Source organism: Muntiacus reevesi, chromosome 14 (genome assembly GCF_963930625.1).
Source record: "Muntiacus reevesi chromosome 14, mMunRee1.1, whole genome shotgun sequence".
Taxonomy (NCBI): domain Eukaryota; kingdom Metazoa; phylum Chordata; class Mammalia; order Artiodactyla; family Cervidae; genus Muntiacus; species Muntiacus reevesi.
Genome location: NC_089262.1, coordinates 30,722,874 through 30,734,618, shown reverse-complemented (window position 1 = coordinate 30,734,618; position 11,745 = coordinate 30,722,874). Strand labels below are relative to the sequence as shown.

At 42.9% G+C, this 11,745-nt stretch overlaps 1 protein-coding gene across 3 annotated transcripts in view; it reads left to right on the top strand.

Annotated features, from left to right (window-relative positions):
* Nucleotides 1–5,611: 5,611 nt before the first annotated feature.
* The window catches only part of PRLR (prolactin receptor), a 194,183-nt gene continuing 188,049 nt past the window's right edge, over nucleotides 5,612–11,745 (top strand). Inside the window, exon 1 of one of the 3 annotated variants that reach the window (XM_065905385.1) lies at nucleotides 5,612–5,691. The gene's annotated coding sequence lies outside the window, so the exon portion shown is untranslated. The other 2 variants (XM_065905384.1, XM_065905383.1) reach the window with 2 other exon arrangements.

Genomic DNA, 11,745 nt, shown 5'->3' with positions numbered 1-11,745 from the left:
GTTCTAAAAATCATATGGAACCACAAAAGATTTTGAATAATCAATTAGTTTTGAGGAAGAAGAACAAAGGTGGAGACATACTTTCAGATTTTAAACTATATGACAAAGCTACAAGAATAAAAACGTTATGGTATTGTCACTAAAACAGACATATAGACCAACAGAACAGAACTGAGAGACCAGAAATACATGCATACATTTACTATCAATTGGTTTTGAGAAGGGTGCCAAGAATACAAAATGGGGAGAGAAGAGTTTCTCAACAAATGGTGATGGGAAAATTGTATATCCACATGCAAAAAATGAAACTGGACCCTTATCTTACAGATACACAAAGATCTACTCAAAACAAATTAAAGACTTAAATGTAAGACTTGAAACTGTAAAACTTCTAGAAGACACTGAGGGGAAAACATCTTAACACTGGTCATGAAATGACTTTTTGGATATGACAACAAAGGAATAGGCAACAACAACAAAATAAACAGGTGCAATTATCTCAAACTAAAAAACTTCTGCATGCAAAGGAACAATCAACAAAGTGAAAAGATAATCTATGGAATGCAAGAAAGTATTTGCAGACTACATATCTAATAAGAAGTTAATGTCAAAAATATATAAGGAACTCCTACAACTCAAAAACAAACAATAACAAAAATAACAACATAAATAATCTGATTTAAAAATGGCCAGAGGGATTAAATTCCTTTTCTCAAAAGACATGCAAATGGCCAACAGGTAGAAGAAAAGGTAACTGACATCATTAATTATCAGGGAAATATGAATCAAAACCACAACCAGGTAGCACCTCACACCTGCAGGGGTGGTAATTATTTTTAAAAAGTGTTAGTGAAGATATGAAGAAAGTGGAACATTCAAGTGCTATTGGTAGGAATGTAAAACAGTGCAGCTGCTGTGGAAAACAGTATGGAAGTTCCTCAAAATTGTTCATTATTGGCATGTAAATACTCATGCCAAACAAAGCAGAGTATTGTCCAGAACAGATACAAATATATGGAAATGTATAATATTTGACACTAGAAATCAGTGGGAAAATTGTGGATTTTTTTCAATAAAAGCTAATACGATAATTGATTATGGATTCAGAAGAAAACTGATTTAATCCTCTATCTCATTTAACATTTAAAAACCATTTCTAGGATAATTAAAAACCTTAAAAATTTTTTAACAATATTAGAAGCAAAGAAACAATAGAGAAAATTCAGAGGCTTAATAGAATATAATTGACAGATTCATCTAGGTGAAAATCTAAAACTTTTGTACAATAAAACAGCCCATAAATAAAATCAAAGGAAATGCAACAAATATTAAGAAACATTTGCAATATATTTAAGAAAATGTTAATGCATATACAATAGTAAAGAAAAATCATTTTTTTAGAAAAACAAATATACCAGAAAAAAAATAGGCATAGGATTGAAAATAAAAAGCCTAAGAGAAAAAAATCTCAAAGGATAATAAACATATGAATTATGTCTTCCCTCACAAGTATTTGGGGGACTATGAATTAGAACAATTCTAAGACACAATAGTTTGCTTATTGAACTGAAAAAAATTATTTTGATAAAATGTAGGCCTCGCAAGGATGTGAGCAAACATTCTTGGTAGGAGTGTATACTGGTACACATTTGTATTGATAAGTATTGGGGAAGAATTTAAAGTTATCAATATATATGAGAAGTTTTAATGTTCCTACTCAGGGCTCTCATTTCTAGGACTTTTTTCTACAACATTTTTTGGAGAGCAATCTGGCAGTGATCTTACAAAATTTCAGTTCTCATTCCCTTTGACCTAACAATACCATTTCTAAGTATCTATACTAAGGTATAGGGCTTTCCTGGTGACTCAGCAATAAAGAATCTGCCTGCAATTCAGGAGACCCGGGTTTGATCCCTAGGTCAAGAAGATCCCCTGGAGAAGGGAATGGCTACCTACTCCAGTATTCTTGACTGGAGAACCCCATGGACAGAGGAGCCTGGCAGGCTATGGTTCATAGGGTTGCAAAGAGTCGGACACAACTAAAGCAACTTCATATGCATGCACGCATCCTAAGGTACAGGCAAAGATAATCACGAGAGCACTTTTAACAATAAAAAATTAAAATGATCAAATATCTAACAATGGGAAGAATGGTAGAATAAATTACAGAAGAGGCAGCCATTAAAAAGAATGGGCTAATTCTATAGTTGGTAACCTAGAATACATAATTGCATGACACAGAAGACGAGTTACAGAAATTATTAAGTTCTTAGTTTAAAAAAACAGAAGCATGTACATATAGAGATGTGGCTACATACATGTAGGATAAGGAGAGTTGTGCATGCTAAGTCCCTTCAGTTGTGTCCGACTCTGTGCAACTCTATGGACTGTAGTCTGCCAGGCTCCTCTATAAAAGGGATTCTCCAGGCAAGAATACTGGAGTGGGTTGCCATGCCCTCCTCCAGGGGATCTTTCCGGCTCAAGAGATCGAACCTGCATCTCTTGTGTCACCTGCATTGGCAGTCAGATTCTTCACCACTAGCACCACCTGGGAAGCCAAGGCTAGTTACACACCAATAAGTTAATGGTGGTCACCTCTGGAGGTGGGATCAGATGAAAGAGGGAGCGCGTGTAATGGGCCAAAGATAAAACTGTTCCCATTCAGGGGGGAGGAGAAAGAAGAGGGGCCGTGGCATGAGGCAACAGAGGAGGATAGTCAGGGGAGGAGGGCAGGGCCTGAGAGCAATGCAATGAGGATCTCTAGAGGAGGGAGTGAAGGGGTGCTGTGAGCCCTGGGAAGGCGCAGCCCTGAGAAAGAAAGCAGCTGAGTAGTAGTGGTGGAAGCCAGGGTGCAGGGGGATTAAGGCAGCTTTTGCCCACTCTGCTGGGGCATCTTCATAGAAACAGACAAATCGGGGCCCTCCCCCCAAACTGTCTGAATCAGAAGCTCTGCAAGTGACACCCAGATACAGTGTGTTTGAAACCATCCTCAGATGACCCGGGTACAGCCAGGGTTAAGAACCACTGAGAGAAGGTGTTGAGAGCTTACTGAGTCAGGGACAACTGAGACGTCTAGATAATTCTTTCACCAAGCTTGACAGATGAAGAAAGGAGTGAATTAAATCATAAAGCCCCAAAAGGGTTAGCAGGGTCAAGGAAGATGCGAAGATTGGTAGGCTGAAAAAGAAGCTGATAAGGCAGAAAACATTAACTATGAGTTGAAGGTAGGGAGAAATGGAAGGAGGTGGTGGAGGAGGGGAACTGAATGTTATTTGTCAGGCATTTTACTTATGTTATCAGCATTATGGCTCTTTTTGCTGATAATTAATAATCACTATTGTTATTTTTGAGGCCTATATTACTGCATCAGATTTACAATGTGGCAAGTGAGGTTTAGGGAAGCCAAGTAAATACTGAAGATACAAATCCAAGCCAACAAAGAACTGGGCTCTTTCCTCTGTATTGACTGTACAGTAAAATCTTGGAGGCAGCAGGTAGGGCTGGAGTCTAGGATTCAGTTGGAGGAGTAGCTTAGGAAAACGGAGGAACACACCCAATGAAACAAGACAGAGACAAGTAAGAAGGGAACAGAAGTAAAGGGGCAGGGCTTGAGAGTCTGTAGAGAAAAGGGTCAGGGAGACAGTTTGGAAAGGGGTTGAGGTTCACTGTTGACTTCCTACATCATCTCAGTAGAGCTGGGGCAAAGTAATTAATTCCATGAGAGCTGACGCTGGTGGTTCATGGACGGTGCCTGCGTGCTACACAACAGAGTGGAAAGGCAGCCTCGCCCTTCCCTTCCAATGAGATGTGGATTAGTCACTCAACAACCCGTCTGTCAATCTGGCAACCAGGAGCATTGATGAACTGAGCTGTCTGTAGCTTACTGGGAACCACAAAGAGTAAGAACAAGGGCCCTACCTTCCAAGACCTGACAGTCTAGGGTTACTTGGCTGAGGTTTTTGCCACCAACTATTAAAATCATCTGATTAGAACATTCAAAAAAAAAAAAAAAAACTGATGATGCCTTGCTTTGCAAAGGCCATGTAGAAACATTCTGCCATTGACAATACCAGGTCACCCAGTGGTTCTGAAAATGAACAGGGGTTGCACACCTTTATGGCGCCCCCATGAGCAAGGTAAGTGCACAAGAAAGAAGCTTCTCCCATCACTTAAGAGAACTCTGGGGGATGGTGAAGGACAGGAAAGCCTGGCGTGCTACAGTCCACTGGGTCGCAAAGAGTCAGACACAACTGCGCCACCGAACAACAACAAAGACAACCAGATGGGGTTTACGGTTTAATTGTACAAAATCACCTTACTGAACATGAAGCATCAGGTGGTCTTGCCTATACAGGTGCCTCTGGGCTTCCAGTCCAAAAAGATCACCAAACCATCTTTGAATATTCAGTGGCTTCTGGAGACTCAGCAGGCGGCTACCACTGAGTGTCATTTGCCAGTAATTCCAGAGTCAATCACTCAAAAGGGAATACACCTAGAATTCCAATAATATTTTGTTGAGAATGTATAGTCTTTGTTTAAAATATTCTCCATGGTGCCCCTCTGGGTAATTAAATAAACAGATAAGATACTAATTAACAGCAGCAAACAGATGCTAACAACTTACTAATTGAGGGATAAGTATTTCCTTTCATTCAAGCAGCTACTACTTTTGTTTCAGTACTTTTGCCAGAGAGAAAAGGTGGTGGTTATGCATGCATTTGTCTTGCCAGAAAAAGAGAAAAAAAAAGTCACACACCCCCCCCAAACAGAAAAGACAATAGAAAACATGAATTGTATATTTGTGGAAAAGAACATTAGTGTGGATTATTTCAGCACCACCAGTGCTTCTGTGTTGCACTCATGGCGGCAGAGAATAGACTGGCAGAGGGGTATCTAAAAAGAAAGCAAAACCAGCTCTCTCGCTCTCTCTGCTCTCTCGGGTCACTGACTGTTTTTGCCCCTTTCACTCCGACCCCTCCTTCTTCTAAGGGAAGGTGAGATTCAATTCCCCAGAGCCTCACTCCAGGGCTGTCAGGCTGCTGTTCAAGCTGTTATTCGGAAATAAGGAAGGAAATTTGACACGGAGACACTCAACGTCTTGGCTGCCAGGAGAAATACCAGCTTTGAGGTCGTTCCATTTATGAAGCTATGTTTTTTATTATTGTTGTTGTTTTGCCAATCTGTTTTGTGATGCAGTCTCATCGGAAGACCTGTGGTCCCCATCTATCGTACAAAACCCATCTAGGGTGAATCCGTTCTTCCTTCTCCACTTCTTTGCTGCATTCCGGCTTCCCCAGCTCCTTCCTTCACCTGGTGAAGCTGGCCGGTTCTGGACATTTTGCAGGCTTGAGAAAATCACTGTTCCGCCTCGGGCAAGGAACACAGATGTTGCAACCTGGACTCCTCCTCTCACAAAGAAAAGAGTGAACAAGTGCACTTACTGGGCTTCTTGTCCCAGAGCCGCCCGGCTGCTGGAGTCTAGGCTGGGCTACCCAGACACCAGCCTCCCGGTCTTGGGCTTCCCGCCCCCGCCCCCGCCCCCGCCCTTTCCCTTTAAGTCTAACTCGCTCCTCTCCCTCTTTCTGGATTCTACCGGCTGTTCCTGAAACAGCTTTACGCACGATGGAGGTCCACATCCTCGTGCAGGAAGTGCTCACGGACTGAGATGGCAGACCTCGCTCCCCCGGAAAAGTGAGTACCCACCGCGGGCGGAGCCGAGGGCGCTGGGGCGGCGCCGGGGCCGCGGGTTCGAGGCCGAGGGCAGGCAGACGCGCACCGGCGGCTGTGCTCCGGCTGCTCCGGAAGACGCCAGAAACCCGCCGGAGCCGCCGGGCGGCAGCCTGGGGCAGAGCCGGGACTCTGACTGCACGGAGGTCCCCTCCCAGAGGAACTAAAAAGACTCTCTCCGCCCCCACCCTCGCCGCTTTTACGACGGCACACATCAGTCTTTATAAAAAGCATCTTGAGAATGAGTTTCGGCGTGACTAGGGGATTCTCAGAAGATACATTATTCACGTCAAATTGAAAAGAAAAAATAGCGGGGAGGGGAAGGAGCTCAGACAGGTGATGTGCGGACGGCGGGATTGAGGATTCTCCCAGCGTCTGCCGCGGCCGCCTCGGGGTATCCGGCGGAAAGTTGAGCGATCGCCGCGCCGACCCGAAAGGTGTGGCTCCCCGCCCCCTAAGAGGCCGCGGGGACAGTGACAGGTAAGCAGCCTCTGGCTGTCACCCGGAGCTCAGCCGAAGGGAGGCGGCCTGACCTCAGCGAAGGAATTCCAGCTGGAGAGGCAGCTTCGGGAACCGCTGGAGGAGAGAGGACGAGAGAGCCGAGGAGAGGAGGGGGAAGTCGGGCAAACAGGTAACGGCGGGAGCCAGGGCGCTACCAGAGCCGGAGTTGCAGCTCTTTGGGTGGGAGAACATCCTTGTAATGGCCTCTCCCTGTGTTCTGCGGAGGCAGCCCACCTTACCCTAATAACAAGCGTTTTAGGATTTTCGGTAGCTGGACTTGAAAATGATGGCAAAACATTATTATGACATTATAGGGATTCGCTTGTTTTCTTTCATCAAGTTGGTTGGTTAGGATTTCCCACCTGAGTTTCATGCTTCTTGGTCAGTGGAGTGTGGCTCGTTTCACCCCTGCTGTGCAAACTTCGGCAAGACTCTTGGGGTCCGTGGGCCTCGATTTTCTTTGCACATGTTGCACTTTGCATGTGTGTACATGTGTGTGTGCAACGTTTATGGATATATGTGTTGTGTGTATATATATGTATGAATATATGTGTGTATATATATTCTGCCCTAAATGTGTACATATGTGTATATACATACACATATACTATATATAAATACATATACATACATATATATATTTAGATTACTACTTGTATATGAATATATTTAAGACTAATGGAGTAAAAGTGCTGCTGAATCATGTAAGAAAGAAACTGATGAAATTGTGTATTTTAGTGGTTCTTAAAAATTGGTGCTCATTAAGTCCTTTTGAGAATGAGCTGTGAGTCCTCTCCCAAGTGGGGAAAACATTTTTATGGAATGTTCATAAAGTTTTGCAAGCAGTCCTGGAAGGTTGTGGACATGCCCTGAAGTCCTTGCCTGAGGCCCTAGTGAATATCCCTTACCTTCCCCCCTAGGGTCTGCATCAACAATCCAGCCAAACCTCTGTGGCATATGGGTTGGCTGTGGGAGCCATATGCAGCCTTCTCTGGGGGTCTGGAGTCAGCCCTGCCAAAGGAGAGAGCCTGGCTTTCATGAGTGAGCTCCTGGGACACTGTTTCCCAGGAGCTTCACCCGTCTCTGCCTTGTGGGAAACCCTCTTCACAAGCTCTTGCAATGACTTTCCTAAAGTGACCATCCTCAGCCCTGGAATTTTCAGTCTTATAGACAGCATTGGAGAACACCTGCAGAGGGTCACTGTCTTAAGAAGAGCTCTTCAGGTCCCACAGTTGGATGTCAGACACAGACCGAGGTCTGGTTTTGAAATGAAGTGCTGTTTGCTTCCCAGTACTGAGTAGGAATAGTAATAGTCTTCTTGTGCACCTCTGCACTTTTCCTTTAAGGCACTAGGTTCCCGTGCCTTGGAGGACCTGGGTCTTCCATTGGCAGTGCCAGCAAGGTGTAGCAGAGGACACAGGGAACTTTGAAGCCCAACAAACCAGGCTTCAAATCTTGGCTCCCTTGCTTCAGGCAAGTCACTGAACTTCTCTGAGTCTCACTTTTCCTCTTATGAAATGGGGAACAATACTGCTTTCTTGCACGGTTATTAGGAAAATGAAATGCCTAGTCTATGATAAACTGCTATTATTGATATGAATGTGAGTTTATAAGTCAGTGTTAAATAGTCTCCTACTTTTTTTAGGGCAGTTTACTCTTATGGGGCTTATGTCAGCAAAAGAATGAGTACAGTCAGCCCTGATCTAGTTACTCTAGAAGATGAATGGTGGGTTCAGAATACAATGTTGGGTTTATTGCTTCACCTTTGTCAAGCAATTTTCTGTGTTGTCAGCAAGTGAAATGTGTCCAGACTAGCATGAAGTCTTGACCCTTTCTCTGAGTTCTCTTTTGGCCTATTATCTTGAATAGAAAACAGCTAGATCTTGCCTGTAGCTGCATGAATCTCCATATAGAAACTGGAGAGGGCTGATGGCTGCATCTATCTTCAGGTACAACACAAACTGTCTCTGTAAAGAGAAATGTCTTCATTTCCATCTTTCACAGCTTGGAATAGATTTAATAAACTCAGCAAGTACTCCCCCCACCTCTGTCTGCAGTCCTGGCCCCTCTGTTGCAAGAAAGTGAATGACATAGATGTAAGGGAAAGAAATAGCAGAATCTTAAAAGGAAATTGGATTCCCTCTAAGAATCCATTCCAAGACTGATGAGTATATATATTCTGGCAAGGCATTCTTGAATGGGAAGATGACAGTATTGATACCTACTAGTCACTGAGCCTTCAAGATATACTAAGCACTTGCCTATGTTCCTTCTGTTAATTCTCATGGTAATTCCATGAATTCTCTCTTCAATTAATTTTCTCACTGCAGGGTATGGATTATCAAACAAAGCTTTACAGATAAGGAGACTGAGGATTAAGGAAATTTACATGACTTGCCCAGTCTCCACAGCAAGTAAAAGGTAGAACTGAACTGGGACATAAGCCCAGGTCTGTCTGATCTTGATACCCACTCTAGTTCCACTAATGCATGCTGCCAAGTTCCTTGGGGTCAGAAAGTTGCATCATGCTAATTGGGTCCCAACCTAGTTCTTTTGAAGGGCAGGAATCACCAAATCCACTGGGTGATTTCAGTGGCATGAACATACACTTTGGGTGTGAACACATCAATAGGCAACAACAGTGAAATCACCTATGGAGAGTGATTTTCCCACCCTTTCCCAAATCCAGCTGTAAAGTCAGTAGTTACCCACAGCAGGTGAGGCTGACTCTCGGCCACTGATTTCCTGAGCAATTCGTTTATGTCAGAAAGAGCTCTGAAATTCTTAGTCTTAGTTACCTTTAGAATCAGGACACTTTGCCATTTGCCTTCCTGTGTTAAACATTCATTCATTCCATGAATACTTGCTGAGCTCTGAATATGACAGACAAGGCCTTGGTCCTTGTGAAGCTTCTATGCTACAGAGATGTATAAGAGGCAGGTGAACACATATATAAATCAGATCGTTTCAGATATTGATAAATGTTTTGTTATTGTTGTTCATTTGCTAAGTCGTGTCCTACTCTTTGTGACCCCATGGTCTGCAGCACACCGGGACACAGGCTTCCCTGTCCTTCACTGTATCTCGGAGTTTTTTGAAACTCATATCCATTGAGTCAGTGATGCCATCCAGCCGTCTCATCCTCTGTCATTCCTTCTCTTATTGACCTCAATCTTTCCCAGCATCAGAGTCTTTTGCAATGAGTCGGCTCTTCACATCAGGTGGCCAAAGTATTGGAGCTTCAGCTTCAGCATCAGTCCTTCCAGTGAATATTCAGGACTGATTTCCTTTAAGATGGACTGGTTTGGTCTCCTTGCTGTCCAAAGGACTCTGAAGAATCTTCTCCAGCACCACAATTAGAAAGTATCAATTCTGTGCTCAGCCTTCTTTATGATCCAACTCTCACATCTGTACATAAACATTAGAAAGAAAGTAAAGAGAGGCTGGGGGCCTCGAGGGTAACAGGGCTTGGGGGCAAATTTAAGTAAGACAACAGAGAAGATCTCCATAAGAAGGTCACCCTTAAACTTAAATCTGCATAATAAGAAGAAACCAGCCCCATGAAAATCTGGGGAAAGAATTGCCTTAGCAGAAGAAACCTCAAGGGAAAGTTCTGGAAGTGAATAAATAAAGCAGAATGGCCTCAGATACAATGATAGGGCCCCTAAGGTATCAAGTTGAGGTTTATAAAGGGGAAATCATTGTTTGAATGCCTATTGTACTAGTCTAACCTGTTCTGTGTATTTTATACCTATCTTATTTTTTAATCTTCTCAGCAATCTGGTGAGTTAGCTTTTCTGTCTTGATTTGATAATTAAAGAAACCAAGACTTGCAGAGAGTAACCAACCAGCCTAAGGTTATAAAGCTGGTATTTGAATCCCACAGTCTATTCTGCACCAAAACCCAAAACTTTTTGCTAACACAGCATGTGGCCTTTGAGATCATCTCTTCTCGGGGATAGTGAAAGAGCTAGCAGCAAGAAATATCCAGCGTTTATTAGGTAGCTCAATGCTGGCAGTGATTTCTGTCTGATGTCCCAATTTCCAGTTAGCATGTCTAAACCTGCATGCAGAGTGAGTAGCACTCGCCCCATGTGGCTACTGAGCACTAGAAATGTGCAAATTGAGATGTACTGTAAGCGTAAAGTACACCCCAGATTTCAAAAACCTAATACCAAAAAATACATATCGCTCTCTTGAGTTTTTATATCGACTGTACGTTAGAATGATAGTATTTTAGACATAGTGGTTTAGCTGAAGTACATTATTAAAATTAATTTTATCTTTCTTTGTAAATTTGTTTTCATGTGATCAGCAGAAAACTTAAAATCACATATGTGACTTGAATTGTATTTCCTTCAAATAGCACTTCTGTAGACTAATTAGTTGACAGAGATAGAATGGAGAATTGTTCCTCCTTCTTCTTAATATAACTTTTCCTGTATTCTTGGCTCAGACTCCTTCTCAGGAGTGTCTCCTAACTCAGTGAAGCAGTAAACAAGGAAAAAGGGGTCGCTCTGTGTCCTCCTCCACCTTCATTTTTCTGCTGAGTGGTGATCATTCAAAGTCCACTACATCATGCCATTATATGAAATAGACTCAGTGGTTACTTTCATCACCAGGACCCATTCCCTCACCCAGACAAACCTCAAACTTTCAAGCATCCTATTGCCAAAGGGTCATTTTAAACTCAGATATGCTTTCACCAAAAAATCATTTCCTAGGACAGTGTCTTTGACATTCTGGGACTTTGTAAATCAGCCTAGAAGACAGCCAGGGTTTTGTGTCGCAAAGATCATGAAATGAATCATCTTCTTGTGGTGATAAATGTTTTCCCCTCTCTGTCCTTTTGCTTGTAACAGCTTGAACAAGATGCAATCCAAGTTTCCAGAAGGGCTGTTTCAAGGACATCACAGAAGGCCATTTTGTCTGTTGTCCACTAGCTAAACTGGTCCTTGACTATGTCAATGAAATACAAATACAATTGGTTTGACATATGCCAAAGGGAAGGACATTCAGATTCTGCTGTTAGAGGAAGTCTCCGGCCTGGAGTATCACAGACCTGCGTTTGAGTTTGTCTACTGGTTTGTGTGTTACCCTTACCCTCCTGCCCTCAAAAATCCTCTAGAAAAGATCAGCATTGGTGAGATAATGCCACATAATAGGCTAATGGAGAAATATTCTAGAAAATGGCTGGCCACAGACTGTAGATGTTTGCCTACAGTGAAGAGTTTCTTTTCTGTAGCTTGAACAGGATATAAAGACAGACTTCAGAGATATTGTTGGTTCAGTTCCAGACCATTGCGATAAAGCAAATACGGCAATAAAATGAGTCACAAATGTTTTTGGTTTTTTAGCCCATTTAAAATGATTTACCCTACACTATAGTCCACTAGGTTTGATCCTTGGGTCAGGAAGATCCCCTGGAGAAGGAAATGACTACACACTCCAGTATTCTTTCCTGGGAAATCCTGTGGATGGAGGAGCCTGGTGGGCTACAGTCCCTAGGGTCACAAA